The sequence below is a fragment of the Callospermophilus lateralis genome, chromosome X (genome assembly GCF_048772815.1).
Source record: "Callospermophilus lateralis isolate mCalLat2 chromosome X, mCalLat2.hap1, whole genome shotgun sequence".
Taxonomy (NCBI): domain Eukaryota; kingdom Metazoa; phylum Chordata; class Mammalia; order Rodentia; family Sciuridae; genus Callospermophilus; species Callospermophilus lateralis.
Genome location: NC_135325.1, coordinates 97,888,387 through 97,912,950, shown reverse-complemented (window position 1 = coordinate 97,912,950; position 24,564 = coordinate 97,888,387). Strand labels below are relative to the sequence as shown.

Below are 24,564 nucleotides of genomic sequence, written 5' to 3'. Positions count from 1 at the left end.
GCCAAATTCAAGGTTATCCAAGGACCAACTATATCTGCCCATTTTTAATAATGTCTCATTACCACCCAAATTGAGAGATGTAATATCTTACCTCAATCCACCCTAGCACCTAGAAAAACCTTTGAAAAGGTGGAATAGTGGGTGAGGCAATTGAGTTTGATATCCGATGCAGCATTCCTGCAGGTCACACCTCCAACAAATTTCTTCTATTTAACAAATTTTTATTTTCTCTGCTTAGCACATCCTGCACCCCCTGCTCACTTGCAAAAACATTTCAGATGTTGTTTGCTCCATAATGTTCCACTGAGAAACAAGGTATATATCATGCCCCCAACAATAGCTTCCAGAGCATATAGCCGCCAGCCTCAGAATCCATCATAGAGGGGGGAAAAAAAGAAATTTCCATCTTCCACCCCCTCATGATCAAACTGGGGCTTCAGCCCACACAGATCTGTCACTCTGAGAAGGCTCCCCAGTCACAGCATCATCTTTGCCAAGGAAGAAGAGAGAAAATTGCATGTCAGAGCTACACAAAGTTAACTTTTCTATTCTAGCTTGTGTTTTAGCAGCACTGCCTTCTTAGAATAATTATCTCAAAAGTACAAACTCTGTTTTCACCTGCAGTTGAAACCTGATTTGAGAAAGAAATCTCCTGGGTTATGTTCACACCACAACCTAAAATCATGTTGCAAAAGAACCAATCTGTAGAGCTGGAGAACTTATGGTGGTAATATCTGCAATTGTTAAGAAAACCTGTTTTGACAGGCTCCCTCCTGAACTTGTCACGTGAGATGAAGAGAAACACTCTTCAAAAAAGAATTAAATATGGGGTTTCTATTATGCCATTCTGCCATCCTAGAATATCAGCACCAATGCTGAATCATATATTCAATGTTATAAATCTTACCTATTCCTTAAGGCTCTGTTCAATTGTCATCTCTTTTAGGAAGCTGCCTCAACTAATTTGGCCCATATCACTTTCTCTTCCAAACTCCTAGAAAGGACTTATAATTGTGTTGTGTGCTGTTCAGCCAATTTGGAACACATGCAAAATATATCCTCTCAAGCAGACAGTAGGATCAAGAGAAAGGAGACTGTTTATAACCTCCCTTGCATGCAGTAAATGTTTCCCAAGTACTTCCTACTTAACTAAAAAAAAAACAAAACAAAACAAAAACAAAAAAACACTAAAGTGCTAAAGAAGCTTAAGCAACCCTGACTCCCACTGGGTCAATCATCGAACTATTTCAGTGTTGATAGGAAGCCACCTACCAACAACGTATATGATCCTGAAAGCTGTCTTCTAGTTCCATATTATTGTTAAATGGTCCAAAATGTTCATCCCCAAAATTTGAATTGGGCCCTCCATATGCTCAGAGAGACAGGCTTATACAAGGGAGCCCACTGATGGCCTTAAATGACATCTATGATGAAAAAGAGGCAAGTCATAGGTTAGAAAATTTGTTATCAAACACTTTTTAAGCAACACAGTCCAAAGGCCAGTATTTATTTGGGTCAGGTTTCTTTCCAACAGACTGAAAGTGGGTGTCCCCGTGTTCTTGAGAAGAAAAGTTCTAGTGCCACAAATCCATCTGCAAGTCCTTCTGTGGCTGTCAGGACTGTGGATAGAAAGATTACAGAGACAGGGCAAGATGCTGGACTGGGAGAGATGAAGTAGAGCAAGATATACAGGGTAATATACAGGTCTAAGCAAGATAGGTTACTGGAAGCAGAAGTTCAGAGTGGAATTCAAGCACAGATAAGCTCTGAGAGTCAGAAAAAGGCAGAGGGGAGAAATCAGAAAGGCCAAGAGTCATCTAAAACCACTTGGTTAACAGAGCAAGGCAAGGATCAAGACTGCACAATTAAAGTACAATGGATGGAGAGGCAGAGTCACAGTAATGCCACTTACTAGCTGTGTGATCTTTGACAGGTCAAATCAACACCGCCTAAATTCCTTCATATGAAAAGGGGGCGATTAAAGTTACTTCACTCTCTACTTCCCAGTTTAGTAATAGGGATCAAAGGAGATAGTATATTTGAACAAGACTCGTAAATTCCAGATCACTCTTCAAATATAATGACTATTATTAAATCATACATATGAAGAAGGATCAGAGGTGTGTAGCACTAACAAAAAAGGCAATCTGAGTAATGAGCCCAGGACCTATACCAGAGACACAGAAATTCAAAGATAGATCATACCAGCAGAAAGATGTCACAGTATAGCACCAACAAAGAGGCCATGAAACTTCACTACCACTGCAAGAAGAATCTTATACAAACTAAGGCAGCCACAAAGAAAAGACAAGATCTTTTCCTCTCTCAACAGCAAAATTAAATAAAATTCATGCATTTAATGAACATCTACTGTCGATCTGCATGGGACTGCAAGAAGGGAAAGGAATTATTTCTGTTTCCTGCCTCAGCAAGTGATACCACCATTTACCAAGTGGTCCAAATCTGAAACCCGAGATTCATCATAACTTCCCCTTTCCTGTTTTTGGTCTTTCCCATCCAATCAATCACTAACTCCCACAGTCTCCCTCCCTGCACTTCTAGCATCTGTGTTCCTTCACAATGCTGACTGTTATGGTTCTCAGGTGATCAAGACCCTCATTATTTTAGCCTCTTAATTTGGCTCCATATTATCTATTACAGTAATCTTTTTTCAATCACAAAAGATTACATAACTCCTCCATACAAAAATTTCACAATGATTAACTACTGCCTGTGATGTCCTTAACATGACAAGACCCTCTACAATCTGGTTTCTAAAACCTTTCCAGTGTCCTCGCTCACTAGTTACCCCACCCCTTCCACCCAACAGCTTTCTGGTCATGCCAAACAACTTAGTTTCTCCAATGTTTCATACTTTTGCAAAGCTCTCTTACTTTTCCTCTTTTGCTCTGTTTGGAATACAATTCTACCCATTTCCTGGCAAGTAAATATGGATGGACTAAGCTTTTAAGTAAGACTGAATCATCATAACTTTGAATCATTTCTTTCCTCCTTCAAGTAGAACTAACACCACTCCTTCCTTTGTGCTTTTCCTTGCCCTATTTTGACTTCTATCATAGTATCTATAATATACTGTCACATTTAAATGCTTACTTTTTAACTCCTCTATGAGATTGTGTACCCCTTGAAGACAGAGGCCATGTCTTATTCATCTTTGTAGCTACAGTGCCTACACAAAACTTAAATGTAGTAAGTATTCAACAAATATTTGATGAATAAATATATCAACTACCAGGAGAAGAATTATAAGAAATTCACTAATCCCTCAACAAATCGGGCCCTCCCATTGAAGAAGACAGTAAAGTTAATATAATAAGTGAATATTAAAATGCATGTTGCAGACAATAGATGCTTCTAGGAGAAAAGAACAAAACAACTCATTCTCTCTAATTAGGGAAGAATCTATGGAGGGAATAAGACTTAAACTAGTTCTCAAAGGACTCATAGAACTTGAAGAGTTGGAAGTATATGTCTGTAACTGAAAATATATGTGGTAGCAGAGGGTAAGAGAGTTGCAGGGAGATTTTTCAAGAGAATGTAACCTCAAGAATAAGATAAGCTTCTTCTTAAGATTCAGGAAAATAAAGCTAGCCCATCCACTGCACCACAAAGTACATTTCCAGTTATGAAGGTGACTTGCTCTTTGCTTTCTTAAAGTGGAAAAATTAAATTATCTAGTTTGGAAAGACTGCCTCAGAAGCACTTGACACACAGATTGACTATAGCGCCACCATTTTGGCAGAAGATAAATCAAATACAGAATGGCTCTGACAAAGCTCAGAACATGCAACAAAAACTGAGAGGGACAGAACTTGGATTCCAGCCATAGCAAGTGAGTCAAGATATCTGAGGGGAAGCTACAAGCAGATTTTACATCAAAAGGGAAGAAGCAGTACTTTTTAAAAAGAATATAATCTTCAGAAACAACCTCCCCACAAGAAAAAAAACAGTAGCAACATGATGCATTAAAAAAAAAAAAAACATTTAAACACAGCAGGAAACAAACAGCTGGCAGATGTGAAGAGACTGACACTGCTGTTTCTGGAGATTCAAAAACTGGAAAGAGTTCAAAGAACTGAATCATTCCCATTCCCAATACCATGACATCCACATGATATTAATGTAAATTAAGGCTGAAAGCTCATATAATTCCCCAGATTTTTGTCCCATGTATATGATCGGTAGATAGTTTTCTTTTTTTAACTGACATGACCAGTTGTGGTGATAGCATGCAAGTCAAGTTAAATTTATCTTTGGAGACCTTGTTTTCTTTCCCTAAAAAAGTAAATATAAAATATTCTCAGCTCATGAAAATGACACTGGGGCTGTCTGCCATTCCCCATACCCTTCTCCAGGGTGCTCTAGTTAAAGAAAGAATTAAGGCCAGAATCCAGATACATAAATCTTTGGAGATTGTACAGAACTTCTGGAGAATAAACATAGATATCTAACAGATGATAATACCAGGTGGTAGAGAGGGAGAGAATGGCAAGGAGATCAATTTGACATGGTAACTCATTTACCAATAACTCATTTACCACAAGAGCTGCAACTTGCCAGGTTGTTCAAATTGCCACAAGAGCTGCAACTTGGCCATGTTGTAAACTTGATCTTAACTTCCTGCCTATGGATATGTGGGTATCTCAATACCCTTTTATTCCCCAGTGAAGGCTAGTGAGACTCATGGAGCATATAGCTCCTGATACAGCACATATACCCAGGTACAGAAAGCATCTCTTCTGCTCAATCACTTTTCTCTGTTCATACCATATGTCTTATGAAACTATAAGTTATATTTATAGGATATATGGTATGAAACTATATATGATATAAAGATATAAATATAAATATATATCTTATACCAACTATAAGATATATAGTTTCATACCATATATCCTATAAAATTTAACATTGACACAAAAGCAGGGATCTCCCCATAATATTCTAAAGGAAAATATGTAACAGCTTTAACAAGCACCAAAATACGTGAAGGTTCTCATGTGCAATAATTCATGACCCCAGGTTCTACCATTCAGACCTTAACAGAAAGAGATGAGAAAGAACCCTCTACTTTCCTCCATTCCATTCTCTCTTGCTTATGCAAAGTAATGTCCACAGAGAGAAGAACATAGGTTCCCTTACATCCTGGACCAATTGAGCAAATCAACCTCACTAAAGTTTCTCTGTGGGAATCACATTACTTCACAGTTGAGTATCTGTGGATGGGTCATAACCTGGAACTATCTACTTGGTTATCTAATTGAAAGCTCAGTTCAAATGTTACTTCATTCAGGAAAGTCTCTCAGACAAGACCTCCTATTAAATAATTTTAAACATCTTATATGTCCTCTTTTTCACTCAATGAATTATTTTAAATTGTGTTTTCTCCAATACAATTTAGTTTGATAATGTAAGTGCTCTATATCTGTGCTGTCTATCATGCTGGCCACTAGTTGCATGTGTCCACCAAGAACTTGAAGTAGCACATGACTGAAAAACCAAATTTTAATTATATTTTAAAAGTACCAGCTATAACTGTGGACAGCACCAGTAATTAGATTATGTGCTTCGTGAGAGTGAGGGATATTCTGCTGTCTTTGTAACACTGTATTCATGTCCCTGCATATAGTGGCAATAAATAATTACTTAATTGACTAATCAGTCTATTGTTTGTTTCTATTTTGCCAACTGATTATTAACTCCATTGCAAGCTATATCACAAATTCAACAAGATATTACTAGATATTCAGTATAAGAGGAGAAATGGTCAAAACAAAGTACATAAAGGAAAAGAGGACAGGAAGAAGAGGGATAATCAAGGCTTAAATTTGGGTTCAAATAGACACTAACTGAATGAACTTGGGAAAGTTATTTAATTTCACTGAGCGTCAGATTCCTTCTCTATACAATTTGGACAAAAATAGTAAGGAGGGTCGTTGTGATGCTTAAATGACACAATGCATATGAAGTACTATAGACATTAATGATATTATCATTTTTATTTACATATTTTTGGAAGAAGAGGATTAGCCAGACAACAATAATGTAGCAGAGATAACTGAATTTGACACATTAACCACAAACCCCAGCATCTCTACTGAGGAGGTAGAAAAGGAGTGATGAAGATTGAACCAGCGGCTCCCTTACCACTGACCTACACTTCTATCCCATTTTAAATTTGGGACAGGGTCTTGTGGGGAGCTGCCACATAGGAGCTGAGCGCCCCCTGGCTTCAAGCAGTGGAGATGTGGAGACTGGCTTCCCTGCACATGGAAGCAGGTGGATCCCCATTTCTGCTCAACAGGGGAGTAAGGCTTTGGGAGTGGGCATTACCCAGTGGGAGTGGGCTGCCTTCTTGTTCCTCTGTAATACTACCCCTTACTTTTTTTGGATGGAATGTTCTATTGAATGGCTCCCCTCAATAAATAGGGCTTCAGAATGTGCTCCTCTCTCTTTTGTCTGCCTCTCTTGCTTCCCTTGTGGGAGTTGGGGCTGAGGAGCCTTTGCTGAAATGTCCCAAGATAAAGGTACTTACTGTGTCTGTGTGATTATTTAATAGCCAGCCCAATTCACCTGGAGTGACCCTGACTGATTCAGTTGCATGTGGCAACAGGGTCTCCCTAAGTTGCTCAGGGTGGCCTCAAACTTGCAATACGTCTGCCTCATTCATATGAGTCGCAGTGATTTCAGGTGTATACCACTACCCCTAATGCTGAGAAATCCTTTATTAATGTATTTATCAATCAAATTCAAACAGGATCCTATATGTCACTCTCCAGCCTCCTCTTCTTCAAATGGATAACAATTTAGCCAATACTAGCCACTAAACCCATGATCCAAAAAACATCTTATCCAGTGACATATCTTTTAATTACATATTTTAATTATACTTCCTAAAACCACCCAATAACCTCCCACTGGCCACTGTGGTGATGCAGACTAGTCAGGGGATTTATCATACCAATGGATCTCTGCCTTCAGCCCTGCCTTCTTTACCAGCACGGCCACTATAAGAGATGGTAATATTTCAGGTCATGTCACACAGTATAAGAAATAGCCTTCACAGTTTGGGATTGACAGCTAAGGTTAAGGATATGAGATATGCCAATATCTTTATAGTGCTTCTTATATCCATGGCACAGTTGCCATATAACTTGTTAATTTTAAAGACCATTCACTCTTCTGATTTCAGGGAGATTATAAAATTATCTTTAAAATTTGAGGAATAAAATGGAATATAAAGAAAATCAATAGTACATTTTAAAGAATTCTGAACCCTACATATGTAATATCTAGACAATCTCTAGTAAATAAGTAAATAGTTCATAACAAATTATCAGCTTCAGGGAGAGGATAGCAGAAACACAGGAAACAGATCATAAAGTAATCTCACCTAATTTTAGCAAAGCATGCTACAGCTTCCAGTTTTACTTGCCAAGTGGAATTAGGTCACAGAATGTCATATTGCTTGAACTAAAATGGCCTTTAGAAACTATTTAATCTAGGTTTGTTTTACAGGTAAAGAAATTAAACTCAGGGAGGGAGCATGACTTTAGCAAGGGCACACAAACCACTAGTAGATCTTTGGATCCAAGATTCCCAATTCATATGTATATGTTGCTACACATTGAGTACCCCTTATCTAAACTGCTTGGGACCAGAAGTATTTCAGATTTCTGTTTTTCGGATCTGATAATATTTGCATAGACTTTACCAGTTGAGCATCCAAGCCAAAATACTCCAAATTCACTTAGAAATTCACTTAGAAAATTTCAGATTTTAAATCATTATCGATTTTGGAGTATTTCAGATTCCAGACTAGGAATATTCAATCTTTATTTCATTTATTTATTTTTATATGGTACTGAGGATCGAACCAGAGCCTTACACATGCTAGGCAAGTGTTCTATCACTGAGCCACAGCCCTAGCCCCATTTTGATCTTTTTTTATGCAGAGAAAGAAAAGTTTATATGGGGGCTCATGGTCTCAGAGGTCTCAATCCGTAGACAGCAGGCTCCATTCTTCAGGGGTCAAGGTGAGGCCAAACATCATGGTGGAAGGATGTGGCAAAGAAAAGTGGCTCACATGATGATCAAGAAACAGAGAGATTCCATTCTTCAGATACAAAATATATATCCCATGGCTATGCCTATTTTAAGTTTAAAATATGAGAGAATGTGAAAGGAACTAGCAAGAAAAAAACTGGGTTAATATGATGGGCTAGTAAAACTCTGCATAGTTGCCATAGTTAATAGATAGCTTAAGAATGCAAATGCCTATAGTTCATGTTAATGTCATTTGTACTGCAGCTGGGTAAATTATCTCCATAATTTGCACAAAATTTTAGTAAAATCCCTATTTCTTAGAAATACTTTGTGTGAATGAATTATTTGGAGGAAACATGATTTAGGGAATTAAGGGGAAGGCTTTGGACTTACACAAATAATGGGGTCTGCAGGGATTCATGCTAACTGTAATTAGAACTGACATGCAGGTTGTACTTTACTTCTGTAAAGTTTTGAGATATCAATGGGATCCATGTCTCTTAGCTTACTTATCTGTCCCTAATCTAGCTCCCTTGAGATAAGATTCCAATTCTAAGGAATAAGTACATTGGTATTTGAGGTAAGAGATCAAATATGGAATCAAGTATGCTCTCTTTATAAAAACAAAGACTTGAAAATCAAAGATACTTCCATGTCTGAATGAAAGGGGCAAAGCTCAATACTCTAGAAAATGAAGAAACAGTGGCTTTAATGACACTTTAACAAATTTCCCAATGACTTTTCTTAAAGATAAATTCTAGGTAACTCTTGATACTGACTTCCCCCTAGAATGATATATTCTTGGCTGGGCACAGTGATGTGGGCCCATAACATCAGAGATTGGGGGAGGCTGAGTCAGGGGGATCACTAGTTCAAGGGCAGCCTCGGAAACTTAGGGAAACACTGTCTCACAATTTAAAAATATAAGACAGTCTGGGAATGTACCTCAGTGTTAAATTGCCCCTGCATCATGTAATCCCCAGTACCTCTCTTTTAGATTCATTATATAATATATATATATATATATATATATATATATATATATATATATATATATATATATATTCATATCCCCTACAGCCTCCTGATTTTTTTAGAATTTTCATTAATGATATTCCAAAGATAACAGACATTCATTCTTTCTACCCTGATTGAAAATCATTGAACAGAAAAAAAAGGATTGATATCTTGCACACCTACAAGAAAAAAAAACTTTTAAATCTTAGTCTCTCATTCATTGGTTTCAAATTTAATACACATAGAATTCATCCTAAAAAATACAGCTTCCTGAAGATATTTTGATTAAGAGATATTTTGATTAAGTCCAGAATAGCATTCATTAAACTACATTTTTAACAAAATCTCTAACTGCTTCTTATACAGATGGTGCATTAGTCTGCTAGGGCTTCTATTACAAAATTACTACAATTTCTCACAATTCTGAAGACAAAAAGTTCAAGATCGAGATATTGGCAATTAAGGTTTTTCTTGAGGGCTTCTTGGTTTGCAGATGGCTATACTAATGCTTTGTCCTAACACGGTCTTTTCTCTATTCCTGCACATTTCTGATAACTCACGCTTTCCTTATAAGGACACTAGTCCTATTGGATTGAGGCCCTATCCTTATGACTTCATTTAATCTTAATTTCTCTTTAAAGGACTTATCTCCATACAGTCACATTGAGAGTTTTGGCTTCAACATATGGACTTTGGGGCAAACAAAATTCAGTCCATAATAGATGGTCTACAAACTTTACTTGGAGAAATAATGATAGCTAGAATGTGAAATATGGAATATAGTAAGTCAGAAATAGGTACCCATTGGCTGAGATCATGGCTCAGTGCCAGATTGATGTCTCACACACATGAGGAACTGGGTTTGATCCTCAGCACCACATAAAAATAATAAGTAAAGACACTGTGTGCATATACAACCAAAAACAAATTTCAAAAATAAAAAGAAATAGCTAACATAGCCATGGTTTGCAGATTCCAGGCAATTCTAGGAGAATGTATTTTAAAGACTAAAATCCCCTACTTTCATAAAAGTCCATGGAAGAAAAGAAATTTTACAAACACATTCAAGGCATTGACAAATAAGTATCAAATAAATATAGTAACTATATAATGCATCACCTAAATTAAGGTAAGGTACACCTTACCTTAAGTGTAAAACAAGTCCATGATCATAAAATGGAATTATCCTAGGTAAGCTAGGCCTTCTGGTCATCCAACAGATACCATCTTTTTAAATGTTCAGGGTAGAGCTCAGCTTTAAGAGGTGGGCATCAACCCATACCATTTACTTGTATTGCCCAATAAAATGATTTCCTTTTAAATGAATTCATCTTACAAATATATAAATGCTACTTGTCAGGGTATATGGGGGGAGAAAGTAGTCATACATAAAACCATTGCCACAATTTATAAAATGTTATTGTATTTTTAAAGCTTTATTTATTTACTTATTTTTATGTGGTGTTAAAGATTAAACCCAGTGCCTCACACATGTTAGGCAAGTGCTCTACCACTAAGCCACAACCCCAGCTTCCAAACCATTGCCACTTATTAATACCATAGAGCTTTGATCCTCTCATCTCTCTCTGCCATGGTCAGTAATAGAGATACCAGACACACAGGAGTGATAAGGGATAAAGAAAAGACAAACGGACACAAATAGGGAGAACAAGCTGGGGCCTGGTAGGTAGCCAAGCCCTGGAGAGGCTTGACTGACTTCAGAGCTAGCTTAACAAGTATATTATATAGGTTTCATCAAAAGATTATTTGTGGGAAAGTTTCCGTAAAGCAGGCAATCTGAAGGACCAAGGACTAGGGAAACATTAGGATCATCTTGTTTTGCTCACAATTCACTATCCCTGGGAGAAGGTGCTGAACTCAATGCCTTGAATGATAGAGCTGTGCACCTTTACAGGTGGCCAGCATTACCATAGCAACCAGGGTATCTTGAACCATACCTTCCCACAGGCACTCCCAGCACAAACACAGCCAAGAGAGTCAGACAAGCCATAATTCTCCATATCTTAGCCTGAATTAGTTTTCCAGACTGACTTTAGTTCTTTGCTTAGGCCTGCCAAAAAGAATAAAGATATGCTTTGATAGAAGGGGAAGAAAAAGGTTATAGATGACAAAGCTAAGAATAAATGAGGTTAAAAGAGTTTCAGAAGGTCACACAGCTCAAAAGTAAAGAGGCTGTCTTCCAATCCAGGTCTTTTGCCTCCTAGTCTGGTATTATCTATCCATCATATATTAAGATCCTTACAAAGTAACATTCCTAGATAAATGTTAAGGAATAGATGAAAGGCCTGCAATACTTGACACTTATGGTAGAACAGTAACCTTTCCCCACACAAAAAAAAAAAAATCCACATCCTAATACTCAGAACCCATGAATAGGTTAGGCTCTATGGCAAAAGAGAATTAATACTGTACATGAATTAAATTTCTAATTACCTAATTTAAGGGAGATTAGATTGGATTATTCAGATACATTCAATGGAATGATCAGGGTCCTTAAAAGTGGAAGAGGGGGGCTGGGGTTATGGTTCAGTGGTAGAGCACCTGCCTAGCATGTGTGAGGCACTGGGTTTGATCCTTAGCACCACATAAAAATAAATGAATAAAATAAAGGTTCATCAACATCTAAAAAAAACTATTTAAACAAAAGTGGAAGAGGGAGGCAGAATAGGGCAGAATGATATGACGTGAAGAGACTTTCAGGCCATTGCTGGCTTTGAAGCCAAAGGATACATCGCCCAAGGAATGTGGGCGGCCTCTAGAAGCTGAAAAGGCAGTGAAGTAGAATCCCCCTAGAACCTCCAGGAAGCAATTCAGCCCTGTGGAAACCTTGGTTTTATCCCACTGAGATTTGGTTTGAACTTCTGACCCTTACCCTCCAGGAGCAATGGAAAAGTGATATAATGTAGCAAGAAGAGTGATCAGGAAAAAGTGATGATGACCAAGACACAGATGCAACAGTATTGATAAGGTAAATTTTGTCTATTTTAACATTTTTCCCTACAAGTGTAATTAGCAGTCACTTCAGATAATAGTTTGGGTTTAATATGTTCTTCTGTCTTTTAATACAACTAAAACTCACTTGATCCCTAGGATAGTTTCAAAATACCCTCATTCCCAGTTCTTGTCTCCATGATCAGCATTTGAAAATCAGAAGTTCAAATTGTATAAATAAGAGAAGGGAAGCTAGAATAAAATGTTTCCCTTCTAGACAATTTTCCTCTGAACAGAACATTTCTTCTTGCATGATTTTTCAGGGATGATTTTTCCAGTGACTTGCACAAGCATGAAATTCTATTTACTCTGCATTTATTTTTCCATTACTTGATTCCATGGAGAAAGAGGAGTGTTAACCAATTACAGAGAAAGTTGACTCTGAATGTGCTTTTCCCAATTGACAAATTTTCAGGGCCAGGGTTTCAACTGTGAATACATTTCATCATCTTAGAGAGGGACCCTGAGCTGAGCTCTCACATACTATAAATTCTGACAGTATCAGAATTGTAATAGGTCTTCCACCAACTTTCACTAACTTGAGCACTCTGGCAAGAGCAATGGCTTATCAGTATGCAAATCATGAGCCAAAAAAGGAATTTCTCCTCAGTTGAATGCTAAAACAATTGGATGACTCGCTCATGGGACTTAAGGTCTTCATCAAACATACTGTATCACCAAAATGAGTTCAGTTCCTTCCAAAATCCCAGAAGCTAATGTCCACAGCTAGCAGGGAAGAACAATTAAACAATTCATAATGTAAGGTTCAGTTGACACAATGGAAAAGGAAATTGTTAGTTTTTATTAGAATCTATAATTTGATTTCAAACAAGACCAGCTTTATACAGAGTGTTCATCCTTAGATAGACAATCATTTTGTCTTAGAGCACTATGGCTCTCTATAAATTTTCTAAGCAATACTATTAGCACTATCAAAACAAGATTAAAATTTGGAAAATCCACTTCCATAGTACATTGTAATATCATCTACCCTGTGCAATATCCCTTTACCCTTTCTTATAATCAAACCCCACTTCCTATTAAAAACCCATTTGATATCGTTTCAAGGAAACCAACTCATACTACCCACCCTCCAGACCATTTGGGGTTGCATATGACCCATTCTACCCTATCTATCTAATGTAAAAATTATCAGAATTAAAATGGAATCACTATGTCAACCTTAACAACAAAAAGTAGATAAACCTGGATGATTATAAAGGAAGGATCCTTATGCATGATTACCTGGTAGTAACAATCATAAAAGACCCTGCCAGAATCACGAGGTTACCACTAAAATCTCATACAAAAAAAAAAAAAAAAAACTTTTACAAAGACACATGCCCAGCCATTGTCTGTTCAACATCAGATTAACACCATCCTTATTATTAGTCATTGTAATCAAGCATTGTTGTTTCAAACTATCTGATGTTCCCCTCCTCATTTTTGTCTTTAAAAGCTTCCTATTGCCTCGACCTCTTTGGATATGCCCATAGTTTACTGTGATACACATATTACTATTACAATGTTATTACCAAATAAATATCATTCTTCTCTGGAGAATCTCTGATTGTTTTATTTAGGTTGAGTCACCTATTCCCTCTGAAGGTGAGGGACACTGAACAGGTACATTGACAACAATAAGCACTTTGTATTCTGTTTCCATGACAAGCCTTTTTCTGTCCCAATGAGTCTTCTCTCATTTGGCACCTTTATCTTTTTGGTAGAGTCTCCTTTCTGACTTTGAGATATTTCAAAAAGTTCCTTCATGAAGGATAAAGGTAAACCTCCCTTAGGCCATATTTAGGATGAGTACTCCTATTAATTCTCTTTGGATGACATTTTTTTCCTGAGAAAGTCTTTGGTGAAAGGTAAGCTTAACTTTTCTTGTGTTCTGGAGAGAGCCCTTGATAGAACAAAAATTCAAACCTATCAATGTAAGATACAACTGGGATTCCTAGGAATATGTGGAGTTCCCAAAATTGTTCCCCTCTTCTTTGCAAGGATTCCTCTTGCACTCTTTAATACAATTGAGCTCATGTTTAACATCCTGTGACCATTTCTGGTGAATTCCTATAGGTTTAGGTACACCTTGGTTCATAGTTGTGTTTAATCTGCAAGCCTAATATAAAAATTTCTTGTGAATATTTTTGTTTTGGTACTTGGGATTGAAACCAGGGGTGCTTTACCACTGAACTACATATATCCTCAGTCCTTTTTATTTTTTATTTTGACACAAGGTGTCACAAAGTTGCCAAAGCTAGTCTATAATTTGAGATCCTCCCACTTCAGCCTCTGGAGACACTGGAATTACAAGCATGTGCCACCTCACCCTGCTCTTGTAACTCTTTCAAGACAATTCTTAAACTGCAATTATAGGGTTAACAATGTAAAACTTTGTAGTTATCTTAATATGAGCAATAAACATCAGATTCAAAATAACAAGATAGAAAAATAGATAATTACGTTATTCAAAGATGCTTAGAAATCTGTTATTTCAGCCAGTCCTATATGAAATGTAAAGAAAATATAAAGATATAAGAGTTAACTTATAAGCACTGAAAGCTAGAAAATAATGGAGGGAAAAATGTAAGAGACTTTTGAAAAACCATTCTATAAGTAGGCAAAGCCAGATGGTGCCTTGAACAGATTATTTGGCTACCATCTTCCCATACACAGACCAAGTCCAAGAGTTATATACACACCAAACTATCCTAACAAGAGGAAAGGAAACAAGGTAACAAACTACATTGCCTGCTCTTAGTACAACAAAAAGAAAACACATAGTGGAGAAGGGAGGAAGAAAGAAATTTACTGCAACTAGAAGCAATGCAACTTGGACAGAGTATCCCCCAACTTAGGAAAGAGGGAATCAAATTCAGGCCTCAGACTTGAAACCTAATACCAGACCTATCATGCTGAAACCTGCTGCCAGACAGGTTTGTCTACCACTGAGTCAATATTTGCAGATTGAGTCAATGAAACTGGAAGCCAATTGGCTGACTGCCTCTATCACACATCCTCCAGCTTTAGACAGAGGAGGGAGTAGTACACTACCTGCTGGGGAACAAGGCACAAACAGTATCATAGGGGTTTGTCTCAGAACCCAGGGTGAAGCCTACCATGGTAAGACCAAGAAAATGGTTGAAACCAAAGATTCCATACAAAGTCCATACCTCACATACAGAGCTAAAAGTCCAGCCACAGCATTAGGCAGACTCCTGGGCACCTTTTGGCCACATCATTTCCAGCAACTGAAGTAAACCTTATGGACACCCATGCTCTCCCTGAGACTGTGGAGGTTCATAATGCTATGAGACTTGGGTACGACCCAGCTTAGCACCAGCTTAGTGGCCAACAGACTGCCTTTACTAATACTACTTCAACTTCTGACAGGACAGAATGGAGCAAGACCCCATTTGCTAAGGTAGGAAAGGATAGAAAGCTCAGGACTTAACCTAACACTGTGCTGATCCCAGTCATCCCCATGCCTAATTCTTTCCAAACACGAAGCCTCTGGTATGCCCCCAATACCAAGGAAAGTAAAGTAATCCCACTCTATCAAACTTCTAGCCTGTATCACCTGTGACTGGTTGCAGTGGTCTTGGGTCAAGAGTCCATATCAGCAGTAGGCAGCCCACAGCAGTGTGGCCCTAGGGTGTGACAAACTTTGGTGGCATAGTAGTCACAGACACAGCAAAGGAATCTACAGCTTGTGCATCCACAGTAATGCTACCCAGAGTCCAGCAGAATTCTGGATTCCCTGATCACAGGTCAATGACTATGGACAAGGTATCTGGGCTTAGCCAAACAGCAGCAAAAATCTTGTGGGAAAAGCTACTCTTTAGATACTCCCCTGGTTCATTCTGAACAACACAACCAAATCAAAATTTGGGACAAATCTAGTAGTTCTGAATGAACAGTGATAACAAACCAACTACAGATTCATGGGAAACTAGACCTGGGAGCCATTCAGTGCTGAAATAGTTCAAGTGACCACAGGCTCAGAGAAAATAAGCATATGTCATAGAAATTCTGGAAAGATGGTTACAAAGCCAAATTAGAAGACCAGAATAAATATTTATTCCTTCAGTGTCCAGATGATGTCCAATACCAACAACCATTAGGAGATTTCAGGAAACCATGGCTTCATCTAACAGCCAAAATGAGGTGATACAGATTGACCAGATAGTAATCAGTATGGAAGAATTCTCAGGTTTTAAAACTGCCATTTTATGATAACTCAATGAGTTTCAAACACCACAGAGAAGTGATTCAACACTCTAAAAGAATTAACAAAGAGATGGAAACAATTTAAATTATCCAACAGAAACTCTTGTGCTAAAAAACACACTCAGTAAAATTTAAAATGCAACAGAAGGCATAAATAGAAAAAGAAATCAAAAGAAGAAAGAATTAGTGAGCTGGAAGCCAGACTACTTGAAATCACACAAATGGAGAAGAAAAAATAAAAAAGAATGAAGAAAGTACAAACTGCAACTTTTAAACAGTTTTTAAAAAGATATTTGGATTATTAGGGTTAAAGTGGTACATGAGAATGTCAATAGAGTAGAATGTTTATTCAAAGAAATAACAGAAAACTTTCAAAACCTCTATAAGGATATGCACATCCTTCAAGTACAGGACTATCGAAAGTCACCAGGCAGATTTAACTTAACCAAATGTACCACAAAATATCTCATAATACAGCTCTCAGAGGTAAAATACAAACAGAATATTGTCATGGTTGCAAGAGAAGAGAAACAAATAACACATTGAGATGCCCCAATTTGCCCATTAGCAGAATTCTCAGCATAATACTTACAGGGCATGAGAATGGCATGAGATTTTCATAGTACTGAAAGGAAAAAAAATCTGCCAAGAATACTGTATCCATCAAATCTATCCTTTCAAAATGAAGAAGAGATAAAGACATTCCCAAACAAAAGCTGTGAAAATCTATTACATATTCTACAAGAACTGCTACAGAACATCCTTCAAATGAAAAGTGCTGTTAATGAGTAAGAAGAAAACATGAGGAGGTAAAATGTTTACTAGCAAGAATAATTACACACAAAATACTCTAATATTGTAAGTATAGGAGAAAATCATTCATAACTATTATGTAAAACAGTAAAAGAACAATTAAAACTAATAAAAACTACATTAATATGTTAAGAGACAGCAATATACAAATATGTAAAATGGGGTATCAAAAATACAAAATATGGGCTGGGGTTGTGACTCAGCAGTAAAATGCTTGCCTAGCATGTGTGAGGCCCTGGGTTCAATCCTCAGCACCACATAAAAATAAATAGAATAAAGGTATTGTGTTCAACTACAACTTAAAAAAAGATAATTTAAAAAAAATACAAAATATGAGGAGGAATGGAGTACAAATGTGGACTTTCCTTATCAGTATATTTTATGTTTCTTTTCCATTCTGATCTCTATGATCTTAAGTTGTTCCTATTTCAAAGTAGTGTATTATAACCAAAAAATGTTTTTGTAAGTCTCGTGGTAATCACAAAGCAAAACCCTGGAAAAGTCAAACAAAAAAATAATCAACAAGGAATCATAAACACCCCACTCAAGATAAATCATTTAACTACAAAGTAGACTATATTAACGTGAGAAAAAAATGAAAGGAACTACAAGAAAGCAAGTTACAAAATGCCTATAGACCTTACCTATCTATAATAACCTTGAATATAAATCAATTATTTTATCAAAAGAATACTGTGTGACTGAATAGGTAAAAACAAAAGACTTGACTATATGTTGCTTACAATAAAATCATTCCATATGTAAGGACATGCAGAGACTGAAAATAAAGTGACAATATAAGATATTACATGCAAAAGGAATGCAAAAAGGAGAAATTCATTACAAGGAAAGTAATTACATGCTAAAGTGGACAATTCAGCAAGAGGAAATAATTCTAAATATATATACACATCAATTGGGTGCATATAAATTAAGAACAATTAAAACTGAGTATCCAACATCAGAGCACCCAAGTATACAAAGTCAATGTCAACAGACCTAAAGTGAGAGACAAACTCCAATATTCAGAACTGTCCATTTCAATACACCACTTTTAGCTATGGACAGATTATCCAGAAAAAAAAAACAGCAAAGAACTAGAAAAGCCAAACTGCACACTAAATGAAACCAACATATATCAACAGAAAATTCCATTCAACATTATTTTGCTCTTCTCATCAGCACACAGAATATTCTCTAGGATAGATCATATGGTAGACCACAAAACAAGACTTAATTTTAAAAAAAAAGCTGAAATAATATCAAGTGTTTTTTCCAACCACAATGCAATAAAACTAGAAATCAACAAGATAAACTCTGGAAAGTGTGGAAATAAAACAACATACTTTTGAACAACCAATGGATCAAGGAAAAGATTTCAAAAAACTTCTTGAAGGAAATGAATATAGAAACAAAACACATCAAATACTATGGGATACATAAAAAGTACTACTAAGAAGGAAGTTTGTTCAAATCAAGACTTACATCAAAAAAAAAGATCTCAAATTTAACAACATATTGCTGCATCTCAAAGAACTAGGAAAAAATTAATATAAGGAGATAAACACTAAAAATAAGAGCATAAATAAATGAAATAGAGACAAAATAGTACCAAAAAATCTATGAAACAACCATTTGCATCTTTGAAAAGATCAATAATAAGCCCTATTAGCTAGACTAAAAAAAGTTTCATACAGACATCAAAAGGGAAATATTATAACTGAAACCATAAAGGACCATTGGAAATTATCGTGAACAATTATATGCCTATAAATTTGATAAGAAGTGCACAAATTTCTGCAGATTATAACCTTACCAAGACTGAACCATGAAGAAAGAGAAAACCAGAACAGATCAATAACAATTAATGAGATTGACTGAATAATATAAATCTCCAAACAAAGAAAATCCCAGGACCATACAGCTCAACTATTGAGGTTTACTAAACATTTAAAGAAGAACCAATATTACTTCTTCATAAGTTATTGCAAACAAATGAAAGAAAGAATCTTCTAAACACATTCTATAAGGGCAGCCTTGATACTAAAACCAGGTAATGAGAAGGAAAAATTAAAGGGAAGGGAGAAATTGAGACATCAATATTCTTGGTGAACAAAGAAATCAAAAAAGGAATCTCACAGTTGGTAGAGTGCTTGCCTTACATGCACAAGGCCCTGGGTTCAATCACTAATGCCACAAAAAAAAGCAATCCCATTTACAATATCTACAAAAAATAAAATAAAATAGTGGGGAATAAATTTAAGGAGAAGGAGAAAGTTGCCTACAATGAAACTTAGAAAATACTGACAAAAGAAATTAAAGATGTTACCCAAAATATTGAAAGATATCCTATATGCATGGATTGGAAGAATCAATATTTTTAAAATGTCATAATACAAATACAAATTCTTTTTTTTTTTTGGTGTTGTGCTGGAGATTGAACCCAAGGCCTTGTGCATATGAGGCAAGCACTCTATAAACTGAGCTATATCCCCAGCCCTCATAATACAAATTCTTTGCAATTACAATAATACCAATAATATTCCTCAATCATAAAACAATTTTCTAAAATTCACACCACACCAAAACATCTAAATCACCAGATATCTTGAGTAAATCAACAAGCATGTAAAAAAGACATTTATTTGTTTTCTCAGAACCATTTCTGTACCACCCATCGTCACTTTTATGGAGCTCATCACCAAAACCAAGATGCCCAATGTGGGTATGGACAACTAGGCATTTCCCCTAGACAAAGTTAAAGAAGTTATGAAGGTAGCCATTGATGGAGGATATCACCATACAGACTAAGTCTGTCAGAACACAAAGGAGATGGAAAAACCATCCAAGAGAAGATTCCAGAGAAGGCTGTGAAGTAGAAGGATCTTTTCTTCATTGCTAGCAAACTGGTGTACCTCGTGGGAAAGAAATCTCCTGAAAGAAACCTGTTGGAAGACCCTCTAGGATCTGAAACATGATTATCTGGAAATCCACTTTATTCACTGGGCACAGATTTGAGCCTGGGAAGAACTTATTCACCAAAGTCAATAATGTCAATAGCCTCACCAGTAAATTAACATTCTTAGATGCCTAGGACGTCATGGAAGAACTGGGAAACAAGGGACTGATGAAAGTCCTTGGCATCTCCATCTTTAACCAAGACAACATTGAAAGGAGCTTGCTGGGAGCCATCAGCCAAGTAGGTATGACAATTTCCTTGCCAGCTACTCCCATGCTGTCTAGTGGAAGGACTCTTGAAAGGTGACCTTGCTCAAGGACCAGGGCGGATCCGTGTTTAGGGTGTCCCCGGTTTAGCATAATAGGAGATTAGGGTGTTCCCCCTTTAGAATAGGGCGTATCCTGCTGCCTGAGTTCCTCTTGAGTTCTTAGGGTCAGACAGTATATTTTGGGAGACAGAAGCCCGGTGGAGGTGTGGATTTGGGCAGAGAACGTGGATTTCCCCAGAACGTGTTTGTAGACGGCCGGTGTGAGTTCGGGAATAAAGAATTGCTGTTTGAATCTACAAGCTGTGTGGAGACTCGTGATTTGTGCCCAGCCAGAGATTGCGGCAGGAGCTTCAACAAGCCTGGACTAAAATATAAACCAGTGAATAAGCAAGTCAAGTGCCACCTGTACTCCACCCAGGAGAAACTGATCAAGTACTACAACTCCAAGGGTATCACTATCACAACCTATAGCCTCCTGGGCTCTGTAGATAGACCTTAGGCAAGACAAAGGGCTCTTCACTACTGGAGGATCCCCAAATTAAGGAAATTCCTGCAAAGCAAAAATCAAACAATTAAAAAGCCCAGCCCAGATTCTGATCCACCTCTAGATCCAGAGAAATACGGTAGTGATCCCCAAGTCTTTGATACCAGCCCACATTATGAAAAAACTTTCAGGTCTTTGACCTCAAACTGAAATAGGAGGAGATGGTAGTCATACTCACTTTCAACAGAAACTGGAGGTCCTGTACCTCAGCTGATGAGCCTTTTCTGGAATAGTATCCTTTCAATGCTCAATACCGAAGCTGAATGTCCTGAAGAGATTACCTGTTGGATTCCCTCTCTTCACTAAAGGGTAACTCACTCCCAGAGTTCCATTGTAACCATGTTTGCTTAAAATCATACCATGCCTGAACTTATAGGACAGAATCTAGGCAAGGTTTTATTTAGATCCATATATTCAACCAAAAGCAGACTACTACAGGGAAGTGTGGCTCAGAGAAGCAAATGACACCTATGTGAGCTGTCAAAATGTTTGTTAATCAACAGGGAACTCTACTAACACTGAGGATACAAATATAAAAAGAATAAATAATAATAATAATAACCAAAAAAATGAACAAAGCATGAGGAATTATACAACTTGCTTCAAAATATAGTACAAAGCTATGGTAATCAAAATAGCATGGTATTAGCATAATAAAATACATAGATCAGTGGAAAAGAATAGAGAGTCTAGAAGAAAATGCATGCAGCTACAGTCAACTGATGTTCAACAAAGATGCAAAGAACATTAAATGGAGAAAGGACTGCAGTCTTTTCAATAAATAGTGATGTGAAAACTGGATATCTACATGCAGAAGAATGAAACTAATACCACTTACCAAAATCAATTCAAAATGGATTAAAGACTTAAATGTAAGACTTGAAAATATGAAACTATAAGAAAACATTGAAATGGGACATTGAAATCAGAAAGGATTTTTATAGAAGCCCCCCACAAGCACTGGAAAAGCAAATATAGACAAACAGGGATGTAACCAATTAAAAACTTCTATACAAAAAAGGAAATAATCAACAAAGAAAAAACTTATAGAATGGGAGAAAAATATATGCGAAAAAAAACATCTGATGATGGGTGGATAGCAGAAAACAAAAACAACCTGATTAATAAATGAAAATAGTCAAGCATGGAGGCATATTTCTGTAATCCCAGTGGACTCAGGAGGCTGAGGCAGGATGATCGCAAGTTCAACTCTAACCTCAGTAATTTAGCAAGGCCCTAAGCAACCTAGTAAGACCCTGTCTCAAAATAAAAAATGGCTGGGGAGGTGGCTGAGTAGTTAAGCACCAATCAGTTCATCCCCAATATTAAAAAAAAGAACAAAAATAAAAATAAATAAAATAAAAAATGGCAACAGAAATTTTCAAAAGACATACAAATGACCAACAGAGGTATGAAAAAGTACTCAACATCATTAATCATTACATGAAGGCAAATGAAAACCATATGAGATATTACCTCTTCCCAGTCAGAATGACTAGTATCAAAAGACTAAAGAAAGTAAGTGCAAGTAAGGATAAGAAGAAAAGGTAACTTGAACACTGTTGAAAGGAGTGTAAATTGATATAGCCATTATGAAAAGCAGTAGAGAATTTCCTCAAAAAAGTATTAAAAATAGAACTATGAAGGCTGAGTATATGGCTCAGTAGTAGAGCACTTGTCTGCCATTTGTGACACCCTGGGTTCAGTCCTCAGCACTAAAAGTATATATAGAACTACATTACGATCTAGTAATCAACACTACTAGGATACACACATGAACAAAATGAAATCAATATGTTGAAGAGACATCTGCACTCTTGTGTTCATTGCAGCACTATTCACAACAGCCAAGAAACTGAAACAACATTAGTGTCCATCACTGATGAATAAATAAAGAAAATGTGATATATATATACACACACACACACACACACACACACACACACACACAAAATACTGTTCAGTCGTAAAAAAATGAAATCCTCTTATTGCAACAATATGAATGGAAGTATAAATGATTATATTACATGAAATAAATGAGTCATGGACATAGAAATATCCCATGATCTCACTCATATGTACCATCTTTTAAAAAAATGTTTAGTTGTAGATAGACACAATACCTTTATTTTATTTATTTATTTTTATGCAGTGCTGAGGAGCACTCCATCACTGAGACACAACTCCAGCCCTCATATGTACAATCTTAAAAAGGTAATCTCATAGAAGCTGAATGATGGTTTCCAGAGCCTAGGTAGACAAGAGAAGAAAAAGTTATGGAGAAAGGTTGATTGATAGTCCTAAATTCCATGGGCATGGTGGCACATTCCTGTAATCCCAGCAGCTCAGGAGGCTGAAGCAGGAGGATCGAAAGTTTAAAGCCAGCCTCAGCAACACAGCAAGGCCCTAAGAAACTCAATAAGTCCCTGTCTCTAAATAAAATATAAAGAAGGGCTAGGGATGTGGCTCAGTTGTTGAGTATCCCTGAGTTAAATCCCCAGTATAAAAAAGTCCTAAATTATAGACACAATAAATTATTACATATTATTGCATAGTAGACTAATTATAAACAATAATGTAATGTCCATTTCAAAAAGCTAGAGAAAAGAACTATGTGGTCAACATAAAGAAATAATGTCTGAAGTAATAAGTGTGCTCACTGGAATTTGAACATTAAACAATGTACACATGAACTGAAACATCACAAACACACCTTAAATATATACAATTTTTATGTTTTCATATTTGGGTTAAAAATTAGTTAACAATGAAAATAAAAACACCAATACAAATTAAAACTTAAACAAATACATGTAAAGCAATGTGGTTAAAAGAATTTCATTTCAACTCTTGAATGTTATCTCCTTGATACAATAAAATATTTATGTACCATGAAAAGAAAACAAGCTGCTATGGGAAATGCTTTAAAAATTGGGTCTACAGTCATCATAAGTATGCAAATAAAAATTTTAACTTGTCCCATTTTATCAAAAATATAATTTGATTTAAACTTTGTTACAAACTATTAAATTTATGTTGCTATGTGATTCTAACACACATAAAACTGTAAAATGAAGCCAAATGCTTTTCTTTGCATATCGAATTTCTAATAAGTTACTTTAAATTTATTGGCAAAATCAGAATTGTTAGCATCCATTATTGCTTTTGGGTTTGCTGACCAGGTAGGTTTATAAATAACCCTGTAATCCTCTACATTAAATTTTTTAAATCATATGAATATATCTAAGACTAAATATACAACTCAAAGTGCAAGGCAGTGTGCACTGCTTTCAGGATATCAAGTGCAGCAATTTAACTTTTTCTCTGACATGAACATATCTTAAAAATAATGGCTAGGCTTGTCAGATAACAGAATTTTCACAAGTACCCTTATGAAATAAACAAATTAGATAAATGTAACTAAATAAATATTTATAATAAGTTTTTCAATTAATTCATGTCTTAACATTGTGTTATGTTATGGGGAAAAATTTCAAGACATCAGTAGGGGCAATAATTTTCTGGGTAAGACTCATAAAACACAGTAAATGCAGGAAAAAAATGTATAAATGGGATTACATAAAACTAAAACACTTCTGCACAGCAAAGAAAACAATCAAGAGGGTGAAGAAAACAACCTACATAGTAGAA

General features: G+C 36.3%; 1 pseudogene; it reads left to right on the top strand.

Moving 5' to 3' along the window:
- The window catches only part of LOC143638661 (aldose reductase-related protein 2 pseudogene), a 77,374-nt pseudogene extending 56,228 nt beyond the window's left edge, over positions 1-21,146 (top strand).
- Positions 21,147-24,564: the final 3,418 nt, after the last annotated feature.